We start from the raw sequence: 20386 nt of genomic DNA on the forward strand, positions 1-20386 counted from the left end.
TCGGTTTGATAATCAGCATCTCTTTCTAGATGAATGATGACTTCAAATTCTTGGAGAAAAAATAACATTATTTTATAGGAGCCAGTTAGTTTAAAGTGATTTAAACATTTAGAATGTGCTTAAAGTAAACCTACAGCACAATGTGGGTGCACATGGACAGCCAGCGAATGAGTGACTTGTTGAAATGAATATCATCTAGGCAGCCAGTTCCTCCTACTGAGACCCAAGATTGGAGTGTCTTCTTATCAGCCACAGCCAGCCAAAATAATAAATGCATAAAGGGAGTAGCCCAGCTAATAGATGGACCAGACGTAGGAAATAGTGAAAAATATGTAAGTTTACTAATTTAAAGATATTCTTAAAGGGTGTTAGTCTCAAAAATTGACCACTAAGTTTAATATTTACCACTGGGAAATATCACATAACAAAATGTGGCCCATATTTGAAAACAACAAAAACTTTTTTTCATGTTCTCAGCCTCTCCTATCTTTTCCTTCATCTCCTCTGCTCATCCTTCACCTCTCTGATCTTCCTTTTCCATTCATTCATATATCTAAAGTTGAATAGAAAATAATTCTCTGGCTGTTATATTACAAATTTGCACATTCTGAGAAAATTTTTTCTTTTACTTACAAAATATTTTGTGCCCCAACTCTTCTCTCAATTGTAGAAATCAGTGGTGTGTCTAGTATTCATTTGTACTAATGGTATTAATAGTAGCTATTTAGTTGTGAGCCTTTAAACAGTTGTGTTAGAAATATGCCACATAGTCTTGCCCAAATGTCATTACAATGCCAATAAAACCCAATAAATAGCCTAAAAATAGCAAATAAAATCCTGTTGTTCACATCTGAGACTGTACTCTACACAAAACCTAAGGCCTTTTACTGAAAATGAGATTGGTTGATTTAATTTTAGAAGATAATTTATAACAAAAATAGTTCATGATTGTCACATTCTCAAACAAGGAGAGAACGTGATGAGTGGGTGACTGTGGAAAACGCTAGAATGACACAATAGCAGGGTACAGGAGAAAGAAAAGGCGTTTTCTGCCAAAAGATAGAATAAATGTTTCATTCTAAGGGAATTTAACACATAAACTAAGTAGACTTAATTTTAGACTACTGAGAAATGTATTCTCAGATATATGTCAGTTTTTCTATGTCAGTGAATCTTTCAAGCTTGGCCATAGAATAGGATTGTGGGTTTCTGAATTGGGAGACACAACTGTCAGGCAATTGACAGGTGAAGGCACAATTGTCAAGACATTCAGTGTTGGGGAGTTTAGGGCTTTTCAAACTGTGGCCCAAGTATACACTTTGTGAGCTATTTACCTACTTGAGCTAGAGTTTGTAATCACTTCTGATTGTGAGCCAGTCTTACATCTTGTAAGGTTGGGGTTTTGATAGCTAGGGGCAAGCTGTTTACATGTAGAAAGTAGTTTTATAATGAATATTCACATGGACTTACCTGACTTGGGTTATACTCTGTCACTCCCGATATAACACATATGCTGTTTATATTGTAACCATATATGGATGGCTATAGATATATCTGAAGATGTGGATACAAATGAAATATTCCCACTCCTCTTGTGTGCTCTTCTCTTTGGGCACCCTGCTGTACTTTAGTACGTGTCACAGCGTCACATTGGAAGCTGCAAAAACATATGGTCCAGGTAGGAGACCTCTCTTCACTCCCTCCCCAGGTGTCTGACGTGAAGCCACAAGCCCACGAGACTTCCAATACATAGAAATTCACTGCTACAACTGCAACTTCCAGATATAAAGATCAATAGGATAAAAAATCCAGTCCTACCCCAGGCTGCATGATAACTTTGTTTTGACAAAACCCCAGGGCCAGGAAGGAAGGATGTATTTGAGGGAAAGTCTGGAGGAGAAGGAAATTTTGCCTGGTTTCTTTTGACAAAATGAACAAACTCATTGAACATGGGGAATAAAAGCTCTCCTAAGTATCTTTGTGGATTAAGTGGGAAGGAATGAGAAAGAGATAGATTGCACTTCTCTTCAAATACACAGGTTTGTCAGAATCCTTCCTCCCAGACTACCCAATAGAATGGATTGCCTAACCCGCCACGTCCGTTACACTGACCCTAGTCACCAAGTGCAAGCTAGTGGAAATGCACTTCCACGCACAGGATGACTTTAATAAGAAATTCACAACTGGTGATCTAAGCTCATTGGCCTCTACTTCTCATTTTCTTTTATTTTTACCTTCTTTATTTTTGAGCTGGTTTGCCCAATTTGAATATAGATAGGAGGCTTCTTTTATCAAAGAAGTAAGTAAAGGTATGGTGGTTGGTATTTCTCATTCACATTCTCTATCAAAATGTAATTTTAATGCCTTCTGGTTTTATTTACACTTTAACAGATATAGCTATCTGTATAGGGGAATCTGGCCAATGTATATTAGTATCAGAAAAACATACCCTTTAGGGTTTTTTAACCACTAATTCTGCATTAAAAGAAAGCCAAGACGTAAGCAGGGACATCAGTGAGAGGTCTCTCCTGCACTTCTGCAGGACTTCAGGGCCGTGCCTAATTGTCAGATCTATAAACTTCTAATGTTCTCTAGCTCTTCCTGAATGTGTACAAAATCCCAGCGTTTGAGCTACTGATGCAGTGGCTGGCAGATCTGTCTTAAGGATTTTTTGTTCATGTGTAGAGAATCCATGAGACATCAGAAATCCTCTAGTCAGTACTTTATAAAATTATACATTTGTTAAACTATAGGGCCTTTTTGAAAAGGTCTCCATGTTGCATTTTCTAGCAAAAGGTCTCCATGTTCCATGTTTCTCTCTCCTTTACATGTCACTGTAGTAATATTGTATTTTTCTTTACTCTTTTTTGTTGCTGCTGGGAAAATTCATCCTTTTTTTGTATTTCCTCCCCCAACTCCTCCAACTCAGTGTATCTTTTGGCACAAGGCTACAAATAAACCATTTAGAAAATAGAACTAAACAGAAATATTCAGAAATGTGGCTAATTATATAATAAAGTATTTATAATAGCAAAATCCTATACATTATATTGTATCCCAAATATACCATGCTGCTATTAAAATAATAATTATAAAGAAGTTACAGTGGGGGAATGTTTATGCTATACAAAGTTACGGCCACTATGAACCTATGGATAGTATCAGCTACATACTACAGTATACACATACAAAAAAAGCTGGAAGATAGGACACCAAAATATACCAAGATTATCCCTACCTGTTGGAATATTTTACAAATATTCTGCCATGAGCACGTATTTCTAGCAAAAATTACGGACAACTGATTTATTCAGAACCTGCTGGGCACTCAGTATGAAGCTAGGTGTGTGTAGCTGTTATCACATTTAGTCCTTGCAACACCCTGTAAACGCAGATACTAATTTCATTTCACATAGAAGAAACCCACACCTCAGAAATGCTGAGTAAATTATATTAGGCCATGCAGCTAGCACTACTAATTAGTAATCCCATTTTACAGGTGAAAACACGGAGGCTCAGGGAGATTAATTAGCTTACTCAAGATCATTTTACAAGAGGCGGGGCACATTTGAACCCAGAATTTTCTGACTCCAAATGTTCTGGTGTTTCCAACCTATAATCCCACTACCTCTCTGACAATAAATTGACAATGACAATAACAACAAGAAGTACGTTAAAAGTGTAATAAAGAAAGAGAAGGATATGGATAGAAAAGAAAAAGAAGAATTTCTGCACTGATATCTGATCTAGTTAGCTGTTCCTTCTAGGCCCTCTGATTAAGTGTGAAAACAACATTTTCATAGTATCTCTCATCTGAGAATTTCAAAATTCACATAGGAAATATTTTCTAGTGCCTCACTTAGTAGATATTTTTTGTTCTACCTAGTAAAAATCCTTGTTTGAGACCAGTTACACTTCAAACAGACTTGGAAAGTTTGTATCTATTCTCAATCTGCATATAATGCATGCTCTGGTACTACATTGATGTAATGCTCTTTCTCGACTAATGGTTTCCTGTTATTGGGCTAGAAAATTCGAATAAAAAGTGCAAACATTACTAGCGCAAATATGATATGTCATCAAAAAGTGCCGTGGAAACTCAAAGATAGATAAGAAATAATGAGGTTTATAGATTCATTAGCATTTGAATGATGAAACGCGTATATGTGTTACTCCTTTGATCAATACTGCCCTGGAGGGAAAGTACTGTATTTAATTGTCTTTCCCAGACCTTCCACTCTGGACATCTGGTTGCTATGCAGTTCTGTAGCGGGACACTTCATTGCTCAGTGTTGTAGAATTCTAGTTCCTATTTTCTTACAAGTGATGGCATATATTATGACGAAATGTTTGAAAAAGCATGGCCAAAATAGTAGAACATGTGAAGGAGGGTATCTCCTCTATTCTCTCTGCATTGCCCGGGCTTGACAAACAGTCATGCTGTAGGCGAACATGTCATATCACTCTAGGTAATTGTTAAGTTTGAGTGATTTGATTATATATGTTGAATTATATACAGATGTTCCCCAATTTAGGATTTTTAGACTTTAAAAAGATGGTGCAAAAGCCATATTCATCCAGGAGAAGCTATACGTGGAATTGTGAATTTCGATCTTTTCCCGGGCTAGTGATAGACAGTGGGATAATCTTTCGATGCTGGGCAGAGCCAGGAAGCCAGGGCTCCCAGATGGGCATGCTCACGAGATAAACAACCAATACCCTAGTGTACTTCATTGCCAACATTTTTTGGCTCTTGTGTTCTGAGCTTATTTAAGGTAGGCTAGGCTAAACTATGATGATTGGTAGGTTTGGGTATTAAAATGCATTTTCAACTTATGCTATTTTCAGCTTATATGGGTTTATTGGGACTTGACCCCATTGTAAATCATCCGTAAGCTTTGTCATTAGATGTGAATGCTGCCTTTTTGTAGATGCCTTTCCTTTTGTGGTTTTCCAAGCCATTCGCAAACTTTGCATATGCATACAAGGCCAAGGCCATGTTTTATAGCGGAAAAATTCAGTGCAATCGAGTCAGAGACCTGGCATTAAGTATTGACGTCATTGTTTTTTAGCTATGTGATATTCAAGGCATTATTTGATCCATGTGCGCCTTCGTTTCCTCATCTGTGAAATGGGGGCATTAATATCTATCTCATGGGATCTTGAAAAGAATTAAATGAGTAACACAAATTTTAAAAGTCTGACTTTTATGTAAATTATTTTTGTCTCCCTTTTTCCTAATAACCTGTACTAACAAAGTGGTCACAGGGGAATGGTACATGTAGTACCAATAACCTAAAACAAGATTTGCTGCAAAAAATATTTTAATAGTATTTTAATAATCGAAAACAAGATTTGCTGCAAAAAATATTTTAATAGTATTTTAATAATCAAAAACAAGATTTGTTGCAAAGAGATTATTTTTTAAACTAGAAATGTATTATATGACTTTTTACGTGGGGAGGGTGGTCCGAGGTTTGCCCTCGTTCAGCTGTATTAAAATTATTTGCCAAAGGGCTGGCTCACGGACGGGGAGGTGTGTGCTGCAGAAGCAAACACCCCACTGATGGAAGCCAGTGGCCAGTGTGGGATAGCAAATATGTCCTGAATAAAATGTAAAGTGAATATTTTGTAAGTGGATAATTGAGAATTTCTTTTATTTAGGGTTTTTTTTTTTTTTTTTTGCTTATGAACTAGTGGCGCATGTGAGGAATAGGGTAATCTAGGAGTTAATGGAGGGCAAATTCTAAAATGCCCCAAAACTTAGCTTGCTATAGAGAAGGATGCCAGTGTCTACCAGGTTTCTGCTTGTTAATTTCTACGGTTGCTGCTACTGGGGAAATTGTCCTCATTTGCATTGTCTTTCAGTGACCTACCTGGAGGCGAACACCTGCAGACACTTTATGTTCACAGAAAGTATCACTCGGGACAGAGAGTCACATCCATTCAGTGCAACCAACTATGTTAAAATAACATTATGGGCAAATATTTCAAAGCTTAACATTTCAAATGATCTCTTCACATACTATTTTACCCCTCTTATTGCTCATAAGTAATATATATCGAGTCCAACATAACTTCTTGGCCTCTCCTTTGCCCTGTGTTTTTAACTTTTCAGATGGAATTCTTACAGTTAATTGTAGGAATTCAAGACTGCACTCATATTTTTTTAAAAGAAAAAGTCTCTTGGCAAAAGAGTGATTTGATGTCAGTTGAAAATAAAGAATGAATTTTAAGAAATAATAAAAAGGAAATGCATTTGGAAATGTGAATAGGTATGTTACTTATAAATTATGCATATGTGCGTGATTACATATTAAAGAGAATCTGTTCGTCATAAAAATTATCATTTGCATATTGTTCCACATATAAATGTGGTTTATTCTAAATACAAATGTATATGCACATATATGAAAAATGTAGATTGTCCACATAATTGTAATTTATAAACTTTATATTTTAAGAAAAATCATCTGGAAAGAAAAATTCTGAATGTGTATTAGCATGTTTTAAATGTATCTGTTCGTTTTTAAAAAACTATTTCCTTGGGCTGCTTATAGCATTCTTCAAAATAATGGTTTGGAGTTGAAATGTTTCCTTTCTCGAAATAATGTTTAAAATCTCTTCTAATTTTATTTATTTGTTTCTACTTGTATGTATGTGTGCATGTTCTTAATAGTCATAGCAAAACAGATTCAGCTGGTTTGGGGTTACAAGAGATTTTTTAAAAAGCACTCCCTCTGCATTGTCAAGTACTGTTTGCGCTGAAGCTATAAATTTTATGTGTTTTGGCTTAGTTACAGAGCCCACTGAAGAAGGAAAAGCAAGCCATACTTAAAGAAAATAGGTTAAGAATTTTCAAAGTGATCATGACTTAAATTAACATATTTACCACAAATGTAGTAGAAATGTAATTGGTTATTTTTTTTTCAGTGGCTAAAACATTTAAAAAGTCTACCTTAAAGACTTTTTTCCCTTAGGCAGCTATACGTAAAAGTTCTTGTGTTTAGGTTTTGGCTTTTCAATTGGAGCTTTTTTTTTTTAAAGATTTTATTTATTTATTTTTAGAGAGAGGGAAAGGGAAGGAGAAAGAGAGGGAGAGAGACATCAATGTTTGGCTGCCTCTTGCACTTCCCCCACTGGGGACCTGGCCCGCAGCCCAAGCATGCGCCGGACTGGGAATCAAACCAGCAACACTGGTCACAGGTTGGTACTCAGTCCAATGAGCCACACCAGCCAAGGTCGTTTTGAGTTTTCTTAACCATGGGAACAAAGAATAAAATTTTGGGTAATTAATATCACGTGACATTCACCAATTACTGTTTGTATTGATATTGAGAAGTATCGGGTAAATCCTCTAAAAACTACTGGTAGTAGATTGAGTTCATCTGTATATTGATGAGGAAACTAAGACACGGGAAGAAAATATTTTGCTATCTATAGGTGCAGACACAGTATGTGGTCATAAATATATTCTGTTTAATGTCTGGGAGTCACATTACAATAGCAACCAACACATGACCTCTCATTTCCAACTAAGTCCGCAAAGCCCCTGGCCAAGACATCTTATTCATGATGTTAACCCATTTATTGCCAAGGATAGTTATCCTGTTTATGTGTTAGTCTTTTCTCCTCAATAAGATTGCAACTTCATGAGGATTTATGATTTCTTATTACCTCCTCAGCCCACTCTAACATTGTACTTTTCATAAAGATCAAGGTTCATTAGTTATTTGGTTGAAAAAAAGTCCTGTGTGTATTATAATGCATATAGAATGATTTACTTTGTAGAGTTAAAATAATTAAAGAAATGAAAGGAAACCTGTAGATGTTGAAATAGTGAGACTTTTTTAGGAATAATTATTGATTTTTATTGATGTGATTCATATGTCAGGACCAACTTAAGTATCATTTATTGTGGCTTTTAATAACGGTCACATTCTGTTTTCTTGTAGGAGGTCTCTTGAGCCCATGTAACAGAATCTGCCTTCTCTTCATGAGCAGAATCCAAGATTCGCTAATCTCACAGGTTACAGATATCATGTGGGGAAGTTGAAGCATTTCTGCTCCTCACATCAGGTAAAATAAACCCTTGCTTTCAGAAAAGAGTAGATTGGTTTTGTTTGGATCTGAATTATGCATACTGGGGGACTGTAATAATTACATGTTGAATATACTTGCTCTTATTTTCACTTCACTTGTATGGAATAATCCAGCAAGAGAGAGGTTGGAGTAAGAAATTGGAAATGTATGAAATTACCAGGACAATTTTCTCCCACCCCCCCATTAGAATTTGAGACCAGCTCAACTGACGAGTGGATTGACGTCATCCTTCCCTCTGATGGAATTCACGCTAATTCTGAACACCTAAAACCAAAGACTTTTCAACCCCAGGTGGGGTGTATTTTAAGTAAGGGGGGCACTAAGGTGGCCGAGGAGGCTAGTGCACTACCTCTCCCACAGCCCATGGGATAGAGAGGAATGAGAAGTTGCCAGGATAAATTTCTCCCCAAGCAGCTTCTTTTCCTAGTTTTTCCTACTAAGAAACCTCACTCAAATCTGAAAATATTAATAGACTAATTATCAGTGCCTTAATTTGCAAGTCCTATTCGTTTTCCTTCTCACCCTTCCGGCCCATCTCCTCTACCCCTTCGTAGAATTCAGTAAGGGAAGCGGGAATCAAGGAGGGGGGACCGTGAACTTCGCCACGAAATAAGTCAAGGGAGAAATGAAGTACTAATTAAGAAAGCCGGGGTGTTATGCAAATGGATCACGCGCGGAAGGCAGCCTAATGAATGTGCCCGGAGTGGCTGGGGCGTCTTCGCCGCACCGACAGCTGGCTCCCAGGAAGGTCAGGCGCAGGCGGGCGCGCGGGAGCATAATCCTTCAGATTGGCAGCTCTGCCCCCTGGTCACCGTTTGATTATCTCCCAAATTGCTGTATTTCACAGAGATAATGATTTTTTATGGTCACAGATTTGAAGACAACTGCTGTATCCTCAGGGTTGTCGTTCTGCAAGGAGACTCTGCTGCTTCCTTCAGAAGAGGGGGTGGGGAGTGAGTTTCTTCTTTTCTCTCCCTGGCAACTTACTTCCTGGAATGTTTTATTATCATAATGAGAGCAATATATATATATATTAAGGGAACCACCCCAGTTCTGATTAATCCCAATCCTCTTCCTGTTCTGTAGCCGGTGCTTGGGTCTGGAACTCTTTTACTCTGGTCTTCCGAGGGTTCCAGCAGTTTTTCATATTTATGAGAACGATGTGGTCCTCGCTGCAGAAACCTAAAATAGTCTGCACTTTTCACAAAGGAAAGGAAGGTTCATCTGGTGGCTCTCAAAAATCGTGTATAAGTGTGTGTGTGTGTGTGTGTGTGAGAGAGAGAGAGAGAGACAGACAGACAGAGAGAGAGAGACAGAGAGACAGAGAGAGAGAAGCCCTCCTGTCCTTAGGGCCCATCCTCCCATGAGAGCTGAACCGTGCAGGTGGGAAACCTGCAGGTCTCCTCCTCTGACCCGGGGTGGAGCCGGCCCAGAGTTGGGAATGAGGCTGGGAATCATGGTCTCTTTTGAGTTCTTTTAAAAAGCCTTGAAGGTGGAAATATTTGGCTGGAGATCCCATGTAGGATTTTCATTTAATTTTAATGTAAGAATAATCAGGAAAAAAAGCAAAGTTTAACCCTATGATTATTCTACTTGAAGATTAGTTTATTTAGCATTAGTTATATGATTACTTGTGAGCTCAGGGCTTATAGGAATATAATTTTCTTTGAGAGGGTGACCACTGAAGCTCTGAACGAACTTGATTTTCTATTGATACTGGGGACATTTTTGTAATAATTTGAAACCAATTTCTTTAAGGGTGTTCTTCTGACCTGATAAGGGAACATCAAGGTTTTTGAAACTGAAAGAATTATAACTTGAAAACTTACAACTTGAAGACCATTTGTCTTTCTGTTCAGCCTTAATTATTCCAACATTGCTGGCATTTTAATATTTATGAAGGAAAGGATTGCCTGGGATTCATATTTTAAATCTCTTCTCTCATCTTAATTGAAGAAAAAGGTAAATAGTGTAAATGAAGCTCACTTGGCTTGAGGTCTTCCTTGTGCTTATCTAGAAAACATAATTCAAAGGTGGCTTGATTACATCCTGTTTCCTATCAAATATTAATTTCCTTATATTTTTCATTGTTTCTACCATATTTAGTTAATATGCATTTATTTTATTTTAAAATATACAAGTTATTTACATGAGGGGTTCTGTGTGTTTATTTACAGAGTTGTCTTTCAGAATAAAAAAGGGAAGTTTGTATCATTTATCTTCCCATGTCTGTATCTAAAAAATGCAAAACTAAGGGCTTCTGCAGGCCAATTACCCACAAATCAGTAGTCCCTACCCATTTAAAAAAATACTTGAATGTCCTGTCTCTACTCTCAGGTGAGTTTACATTGAAAAATAAGTAAGTTGCCTCACTGCAGAAATACATTGCTTTTCTTGCATTTTGGTGCATTTTATGTTATAAGTAGCAAAGACTCATTGGGGAGGTGGCATTATGTCACTCTTTCAAGAGTTTCAATGATTCCTACCAGTGTAGCTCTATAAGTAAAAGAAAAAAATCTAGCAAGGTAATGTGGCAGGGTGAGGGGTTTGGGATTGCTGTATTAGATGGGTGGCCAGGCCCCTTCAGTAGCTGATATTGATTGGAGACATGGACAGCCACGTTCATGTCAAAGGGAAGAGTGTCCAGGCAGAAGAAATAATGAGTTAAAAGGTTCTGAGGTTATGCACGGCTTGTTTGGGAAATAACATGGAGAACGGTGTGTTTGGAATGGAGTACACAAGAGGAAAAGGGAAAGAGATGACAACTGACCATGGACTTGAAGCTGGGTCCTATAAGTTTTGTAGATGATGGGAAGAAGCATGACTTCTATTCTAAGTGGAGTGGACAGTTTTAAACAATCTTCTGCAGAGGATTTCCATTATTCACAATTTATAAAAACACTGCAGTGAACGTCCTTTTCTATAAAACTTTGCATACTTGTTTACTTGTTCATTCATTCATTAAATAAATATTATCGAGTGCCTATTTAGTTCCAGGTGCTCTGCTCGCCCCTGGGGACCTGACTGTGGGGAGATCAGGTGTAGTCTTTGCCCGCATAGTCTTATAGTATGTGGGGAGTGTGATCTGTCATATTTATCCTCAAGATATGTTTTAATTATTTCTTAAGGGAACAGTGTTAGAAATGGAATTAATCCATCAAAAAGGACACACATTTCCAATCACATATATATATGAGTTATATATCTAAAAGTAAATATCTGTACTGCTCTCCAGAGAAGTTGTGCCAGTGTGTATACTGACTACCAGTGGGCGGAAGTCCCTACAGATATTGCCCACTTTTCAAAAGTGCACGTTATACCACTTTAGTTTTACCAAATACCTATGTTAGTACCTGTTTTCATTAACCAAAAAAAGAAAAAATCCAAGGAGGATTTTCATTTGCATGAAAAAGGGAAAAAGTAAAGATAACTTTCAGCGATTGGTGGTGAGCCATTACGGTCAATGTGCACTACTTCTACTTTGTACAGTGTCTTCATCATATCGTTTCTGCTTTTGCTTCATGTTAGCACTATTTTAGGGTTTATATGTTATTTGGTTTGATTTAGTAGTTTATTTTGGGGTCTGGAATCATTCAAAATTTTTCTCATGTAAATGAACAGTATGCTTCTTCGCCTCATGCCATTCTGGCGTACAGCAGTTTTCATACAAATGCTCTGGTTTTGGACATGGGGGGAAACCTGTGTTTCTTCTCTTCCACAGACGTCATCCCAAAAGAGTATTTCACTTTCTTCAATTTGCATTTATGTAATTATTGATTTAGTTGAATAATTTTACATTTTATATTTTCATTGTCTTAATAAAAATACTTTTATTTATTGCTGATTCTCAGTACAAAGGCTAGATATTACTTTTGTTTAATACATAATAACTATCTAAACTAATATTATGAACTGGCAATGCTAACCTCTGAAACATAGAATTTTTCTAATTCTCACCAAGCCCAAGCAAAAAGCACTATTGTTTTCATGTTAGCCCATTAAACTGTATGCTCTTTGAGGCAAGGACCATATTTATTTTGCTCACCACTATTTTAGGAATCAGCCTAGATAAGAAGTCATATATACTTGCTGCATATTATATTTTTAAATGAAAAGTTGAGGCATAGTGATTTTAAATAACAAAGCCCCATAGCTCATAAATGGTGGAGCTAGGATTTGATCCTGACCACTCTTATTTCAGAAGTTGTGCTCTTAGCCCAGGAGATTTTAGTTATTCATGAACAAAATTCTCTGTGCTGGAACTCAGAGGGAGGGAATCCAAGTAAGTCCATGCACAGGCCCTTTAGAAGGAACTGCCTGGGACTCTAGAAGCCCTCTGTCTCATTCAGCCACAATCCCTACTGGTCTTTTTATAGCCAGAAGTTATGGAGACTTCTATTCCTGGCACTGGAGTCCTGGGCTGAGAGACCTGGTGTGGGGCTGGGACTCCTCACTCCTTAGGGAGTACTTCCACAGCCAAGTTATCTGTCCCAATTTTTATTCCCCATGTTTGGGTGTGGTACCAGCCTGTCCCATGTTTCTGTCCTTTCTACCAGTCTTCATATAGCTTGTTCTTTATATCCCTAGTTGTGGGAATTCTGTTCAGCTAGATTTCAGGTGGTTGCAAATCATAGTTGTTCTTTAGTTCAGTTGTAATTTTGATGTGGTGTGAGAGGATGCAAGTACTGCTTTTATTTATGCTGCCATCTTGACCTCTGAGCTCCAGCACTGAGGCAGCAGCTCAAAAGGCACCAGGGACATACGAGAGGAACTGAATTGTTTGGCATAAGGGCGAGAGCTGAAGGGGCAGCTTTGTTCCAGACAGAAGTGCTAGAGAGGACATTATTCCTTTGATGAGCCTGTCCCTCCTAAGCCAGCAGGTGGACACCATATTTGAGTCTCCCTCAACCTGGCTATCACTGTTCGCCCAGCCTTTGTGATTCCCTGAGAGCACACTTCATGCAGGCCCACCCCAGCTATTTACAGTGACATATCCATAAGAATGGCCTGTCTTAGCTTACGTTTCATACTTTCCTAAAATCTCTCAAAACAGCAGCATCTGGACTCAGCATGCCCTGTACCTCTCACTAAGTGGCCCCAGGCCTGGCGCTAGTGGCACCTCACCTTAGTTCAAAACTTGTCCTCTCCCAGGCGCCTTAAGCCCAGCACAAGTAGCAGCCATATTCAGATTACTTTGTAGCTCATACTGCGTGGCCCTGGGAAGAGCAGGCAGAAGCTGACCTTGGCTTATACCTCCCAAAATATTCCAGAGCCAATGTACTGGGTGGACAGCTTCAGACCCTATCAGAACACCAGCTTACCACCTTCACAAGCAACACACTTAAGGGGCTGACTCAGCAGGCACCAGAGCCCTGCTGAAGTAAGTCCTGCTCTATGGAGTGAACCCTTGAACAGCTGAACCTCCACGGTGGTCACAACCAGTCCTTGCAACCAATTGCCCTGGAGTAAATCCCTCCCATTAACATTCCAACAGCAGTAAGGCTCAGCTACAACAGGAGGATGTACTCAGCCCACATAGGGAGTACTCCTGTAGTGCCCAGCTTGAGTGAAGGGGTAGCCTGTGCCACTGGACCCTATAGGACACCTACTATCGAGCCAAGAGGACACGACAGCTCTACCTAACCATTAGAAACAAATGCAGGGAGGCTGCCCAAATGAGGATACAAAGAAATGTCCCAAATGAAAGAACATAATAAAACTCCAGAAAAAGACGAAACAAAATGGAGACAAGTAATCTACTAGATGCGGAGTTGAAAGCACTGTTGATAAGGATACTCAATGAACTTTGGGGAAGAATAGATGAACTTAGAAAAAACTTCAACAGCATGAAAAAGGACATGGAAACCATGAAAAAGAAGTAGAAATAAAAGATAACTGAAATTAAGAATCATTTACAAGGAATCAACAGCAGAGTAGATGAAGCCAAGAATCAAAACAGTGATTTGGAATATAAGGAAACGAAAAAACCCACCCAATTAGAAAAGCAAAAAGGAAAAAAAAAATTTTTTAAGTAGTGTAAGGAGCCTCTGAGACAACTTCAAGTGTACCAACATTGACATCACGAGGGCCAGAGAGACAAGAGAGAGAGCAAGAAATTGAAAATTTCTTTGAAAAAATAATGACAGAAAACTTTCCTAACCTGGTGAAGGAAATAGACCTGCAAGTCCAGGAAACTCAGAGCTCCAAACAAGATGAGTCCAGATAGGCCCACACCAATGCACATCATAATTAAAATGTCAAAGGTTAAGAGAGAATCTTTTTCTTTTTAGATTTTATTTATTTATTTTTAGAGAGAGGGGAAGGAAGGGAGAAAGAGAGGTAGAGAAACATCTGATGTGTGAGAGAGACATTGATTGGTTGCCTCTCATACACCCCAGCTAGGGACCCAGCCTGCAACCCAGACATGTGCCTTGACTAGGAATTGAACTGTCAACCTTTCTGTTTGCAGGCCAGCACTCAATCCACTGAGGCACACCAGCCAAGGTTAAAGAGAATCTTAAAAGTAGCAAAGAAAAGCAGTTGTCTATAAGGGAGCTTCCATAAGACTGTCAGTTGATTTCTCAACAGAAAATTTGCAGGCTAGAAGGAATTAGCAAGAAATATTCAAAGTGATGAAAAGCAGGGACCTACAACCAAGATTACCCAGCAAAGCTATCTTTTAGAATTGAAGGGCACATAAAGAGCTTCCCAGACAAGAAAAAGCTAAAGAAGTTCATCACCACCAAACCAGTATTATATGAAATGTTAAAGCATCTTGAGAAGGATAAGGAGAAGAAGACGGGGAAGAAGGGGAAGAAATGGAAGAATAAGAAGGAGAAAAAGAAGAAAAGATCATAAATATGAAAAATGAAATGGCAATAAATACATATATATCAACAATTGAAGCTATAAAACAAAATAAACAAGAAGAACAGAAACAGAATCATAGATACAGAGAATATTTTGATGATTACCTGTTGGGAGGGGAGCTGGGGGATGGGTGAAAATGGTGAAGGGATTAAGAGTACAAATTGGTAGTTACAGAATAGTAATGGGGATGTAAAGTACAGCATAAGGAATAGAGTCAATAATATTATAATAACCATGTATGGTGTCATATGGGTATGAAATTTATCAGGATGATCACTTAGTAAGTTATATAATGTCTAATCACTGAGGTGTGTACCTGAAACAAATATAATATTGTATGTCGACTATAATTGAAAAACAAAAGAATATTTTGAAAAATTCCCTGCAACCAAAAATTGTGTACATTACCACTCCCAGCCTCCAGGTACTTGTAGTCTGATTGATTGTGCTGAGCTCCAGAATTTTCTATTTAACTGCCTACTTTCCCTACATGTTTAGTAAGCATCTCAGACTTACCATATCCAGTACAGAACTCTAACAAGCCCCCTCTCCCAACCTAAACTCCCCAATCACAACTAATTCACTGAGGTGCTCAAAAAGCGAGTGAGCTGTGATCCTCGATTCCCCACTTTCCCTCGCATCTCATCACACATTCCTGAGAAAGACTACTTTTGAGATATAGTTCAGATCTGGCAGTGTTCACTCCTGCATCTGCTCTCACCATCCTTTCTTGTCTTACCAACAGGAACAGCCTTCTATTAGATCTTCTGCTTCCAATTTTGCCTCCTTGCAACCTATTATCACAGTTATCTTCAGAAATATAAGTAAATTTCCACCTCAAAACCTTCAGTGACTTCTTATCATACTTGAAATATTTGACATTTCAAGGCCTTCAAAATCTGTTCCCTGCCTTCTTCTCCTAACTTATCTGTGTCTTGGTCTCTGAACTCCACCTATATGCCTTCTTGCTGGTACTTGAGCCCATCAAACTGAATTGCACTCAGGATCTTTGTACGTGTTGCCCCTCTGCCTGGAGTGCCTTCCTCTTCCACCTCATTCAAGTGCTTGCATGAGTGTCTTCTCCTTGCAGAGTCTGTCTCCAACCACTTGATCTGAAATAGCATCTCCCCTCTCCTGATTTCCTTTGGTGTCTACCATACTGCTTTATTTTTCTTCATACTATTGATACTCGTCTGATATTTATTACTTATTTTTAGTCTGCTTTTACCTTTTCTATCAAAATGTGACTTCCATGGGTGTGGAGACTTTGACCTGTTGACTGACCAAAACAGTGATTGGTGTCGAACAATTAGTAAATATATTGAAGTAAATTAATAAATGTAACTGAATTTTGCGTCTTTGTTAGATGACTTTTCAAATTAATGTTGGACAGCTAAAAACAAAACATAAACAAATAATAAAACCATAACAAAACATAAACAAATAATAAAGCCATCTGATCTGTTCCACTTTGGAAAATATGGTCATCATTTCTGCAGTGTGAGGCAAAATAATGGATGCTTAGTAAGCTATCTGCTATTTGAAAATGTTAGGTTAAGTGAATCCTGTTTTAATGATTCCAATCAATATTTGCATAGTGAAAAGGAAATCCTGGGCATGTCCCCTTCTGTCTATTAATGATCACATATGTGTTTGCCTAGATGCGATGAACCGAGGTCATGTAACTTATGTGGTTGTGGTACTTCTGGGGGGTAAATTCTAGGAATGAGTCAGAAAAGGTGGTTGCTTGTGACTGATGTGTGTGTGCGTGGGGTATGTGTGTATACATTATGGCTGAGAAGGAATATTAGGATAGAAGGACACACTATCCTAGGTCTTGTGAGTTCAGTACCTTTTCGGATCCAGACCTGTCACAGATCCCCTTTGGGGCTTGCTGAGTTAGGAAAAGCTGTCTCAGGTAACTAGGTATTCAGAGAGCACTGTTTCTCCAGTTCTGGACGCTGCCTTTCTCCACATCATAGGAAGTCAGTGCCCTCATCCCCTTCCCATTATGGGCACTTTTTCCTCTGCATGTAGTATAGGTTTCCTGCTAAAGCATCAGATAGAGGCCAAGTCTAAAGATGTCTGTTAAGGAGAATTAGGGTTCAAAATAGGCTAAAAGAGAGGTGATATCTCTGAGATCTATGTCATATAATATCATAGAGTTAAGTAAAAGAGGAGTTTTTAAAAATTGTCTTATTTTCTCAAAATTATTTAAAATTCAAATGGTATAAAAGAGTACACAATGCCAAGTCTCTCCCACCCCTCCGGTCCTCTACACATTGGTCTCCCTTCCCACACAATCAATGATACCAGTTTCTCAGATATCTTTCCAGAAATAGTTCATACATAAATAAGAAAGTATGTCCATGTTATAAGTATGGCATATATGCATATATATGTGCATATAGTGACAATTCCATGTCTTTAAAATATATAAATGGTAGACAATTATTCTACATCTTGCTTTTTTGGTTTCGGTTGGTAGGGCAGTACAGTATACTTCTTCTAAAAGCAAATACTGGAGGTAGACTGCTTCAGTTTACATACTGGCTCTGCCAAACATTAGCTAACTGATGTCAGACAGGATTGTTAACCTCTGTGCCTCAGTTTCTTCATCTGTGATGTGGGAAACATGAAAGTATGTGAATAAATCAATATGCATATAAGGCACAGTTTCCATCCCATCGAAATCACCCAGTGTTTCTGGCTGTTGTTGTCGTTGTCGATATCATTTTTTTGATCTTGTATATCAGTGCTTTTCAACTGGTATACAGGAAGAATTTTTTAAAACATGAGATACCTGACTATTTAGTCAGGGGCACTAACGTCTTTCCCCTTAGATAGTCAAATGAAAAACTGACAACAGCCAACACACCAATAGCTGTCCAGTGTGAATGAATCAAAATTATACCTGTTTTTTCTGTCAAATCAGCAAAGAAACCACAGAATTTTAGTAATTAGTTTATGTATGCCATGAGATGAAAAACCTTGAAAATCGCTGTTGTAGATCATTCCCATTTTAGTACATAAAGAGGTCCCTATTTTTTTACCAGAATATTTTTGCAGTATATGGTTTTTAATATATTTAACCATACCATATTTAGGATTTCCTTCCAAAATTTTGTTGTTGTAAGGGGTGTTGTAATAAGTAACTTTTCATGTTGACCAGTTTAGACGTATCAAAATTATCTGCAACATAAATTCTTCGGAGTTGATTTGCTGAGCCACATGGCATGTTCATTTATAATAGTTTTAGACATTGCTCAACTTCCTTCCATAGATCTTGTTCTAAGTTAGGTTCTTACCAGTAGTGTAGGAAACTGGTGTTTCACATAAACTCCCAATCTCCCCCATAGGTAAAAAGTGGTATTTGTGTAGTCAGGGAATTTTCATTTCCCTGACTAGCATGCATTTGAACATAATTTTATATATTTAAGAGCCATTTGAATTTCCTTTCATGGAAAACTCTCTATTAGTGCATTTTACTAGTTTCTTTTCTATTGGGTTGTCATATTTATTTTTTATTTACAGAAGCCCTGTATGTTTCAGAGACTTACATGTGTTATACATGCCCTGGCAGGTGTGGCTGCATGGCTAGGAGCATCGTTCTGTAGACCGAAAGTTTGTAGGTTCTGTTCTGGTCAAGGCAGATGCCTAAGTGTGGGCTTGGTCTCTGGTTAGGGGGTGTGTAAGGGCAACTGATAGATGTTTCTCTCACCCACCCCTCTCTCCCTTCCTCCCTCTCTCTAACATCAATAAGCATATCCTCAGGTGAGGATAAAAAAATGTTACGATTTTTTCCAATTACTAAGTTTTTTTCCTTTGAATTTGCTTGTGGAAGTTTTTTGCCACGCACAAAATTTTATTTCCTTCATAGTTAAATACTATTCCAGCTTTTGGACACACCATACTTGTTTCCCCTTTCCTCAGTTGATGGACATTTGAGTTGTTTTCACTTTTGAGTTATTATAAATAATGCTGCCATAAACATTCATCTATAAATTTCTGTACGGACATACATTTTAATTTTCTTAGATATATATCCAGGAGTAGAATTGCTGCGTTGTATGGTTAACTCTATGTTTAGTCTTTCCAGAAATGACCAGAATGTTTCCCAAAGTGGCTTCAATATTTTACATTCCCACCAGCAGTGTATAAGGATTCTGATTTCTCCACATTCTCCCCCAGAGTTGTTATCTGACTTTTCGATTGTAGCCAATCCAGTGGCTGTGAAGTGGGAAGTCACTGTAGTTTTTGGTTGCTTTTCTCTGATGGCTAATGATTTTGAGCCTCATTTCATGCACTTATTGGCCATTTGTATATCTTTCTTACAGGAATGTCTATTTATATCCTTTGTCAATTTTGTAACTGGTTTATATCTTATTTTATTGAGTTTTATAAGTTTATTATGTATTCTGATTTTATGTAAGTCCCTTAACAGATACACAAGTTATAAATATTTTGTCCCATTCTCTGCATTTCCTTTTCACTTTCTTAATGCTGCTTTATGAAGCACAAGAAGTTTTAATTTTGATAAAGTCCAATTTGTCTTTTGCCGTTTCATGCTTTTGATGTCATGTGTAAGAATTATTTGTCAAATCTAAGGTCATGAAAGTTTACCCCTATATGACCTTATAGGGGTATATATGAGGTCATATATAAGGGGTATATGTAAGGGGTCATATGTAAGGGGTCATATATAAGGGGTATATTTTATAGTTTTAACTCCTATTTTAAGTCTCTGATCCATTTTGAGTTAATTTGGGTATATGCTGTGAGGTAAGGGTCCAAATGAATTTTCCATGTGGCTCTCCAGTTGTTCAGCACCATTTGTTGAAAAGGCTACATAACCTTTGTTAAAGAACAGTTGACCATAGATGTATGCACTTATTCCTGGACTTCCAATTCTATTCCATTGATCCCTATGTCTGTCCTTGTACCAGTACTCCACTGTCTTAATTACTGTTCCTTTGTTTTGAAATCAGAAAGTGTGAGTCCTCCTACTTTGTGCTTACTTTTCAAGATTGTTTTGGTTACTCTAGGTTGTTTGCTATTTTAGATGAATTTTTAAATCAGCTTGTTAATTTCTATGAAGAAATCAGGTGGGATTCTGATAGGAATTGTGTTAAAACTGCAGGTCAATTTGGGGAATGTTACCATTTTAACAATAAGTCTTCCAATTTATAAACATGGAATGTTTGGTATAGTGTGCTTTAAAACATTCTTTATTCAACGGGTATTTATTGAGTGACTACAGTGTACCAATTATATAGGGTATACCATGCTAGGTCTGCTCCCATGCAGTGTTTTTACACCCTTTCCCCTTCATGCTTCGTTCTGAACATTCCCTGACCTTCTTCAGATCTTTCCTGAAATGTACCTTCTCAGAGTGGGCCTCTCTAACCACACA

The 20386-nt window shown here is 37.8% G+C and overlaps 1 long non-coding RNA gene across 2 annotated transcripts in view; it reads left to right on the forward strand.

The window, feature by feature from the left end:
• Positions 1–8198, forward strand: part of LOC112302487 (uncharacterized) — a 281060-nt gene extending 272862 nt beyond the window's left edge. For both annotated transcript variants that reach the window (XR_008425615.1, XR_008425616.1), the window contains one exon: positions 7956–8198. This is a non-coding gene — a long non-coding RNA (uncharacterized lncRNA). The remainder of the gene's footprint in view (positions 1–7955) is intronic.
• The last annotated feature ends 12188 nt before the right edge of the window (positions 8199–20386 follow it).

This window comes from Desmodus rotundus, chromosome 11, assembly GCF_022682495.2.
Source record: "Desmodus rotundus isolate HL8 chromosome 11, HLdesRot8A.1, whole genome shotgun sequence".
NCBI lineage: Eukaryota > Metazoa > Chordata > Mammalia > Chiroptera > Phyllostomidae > Desmodus > Desmodus rotundus.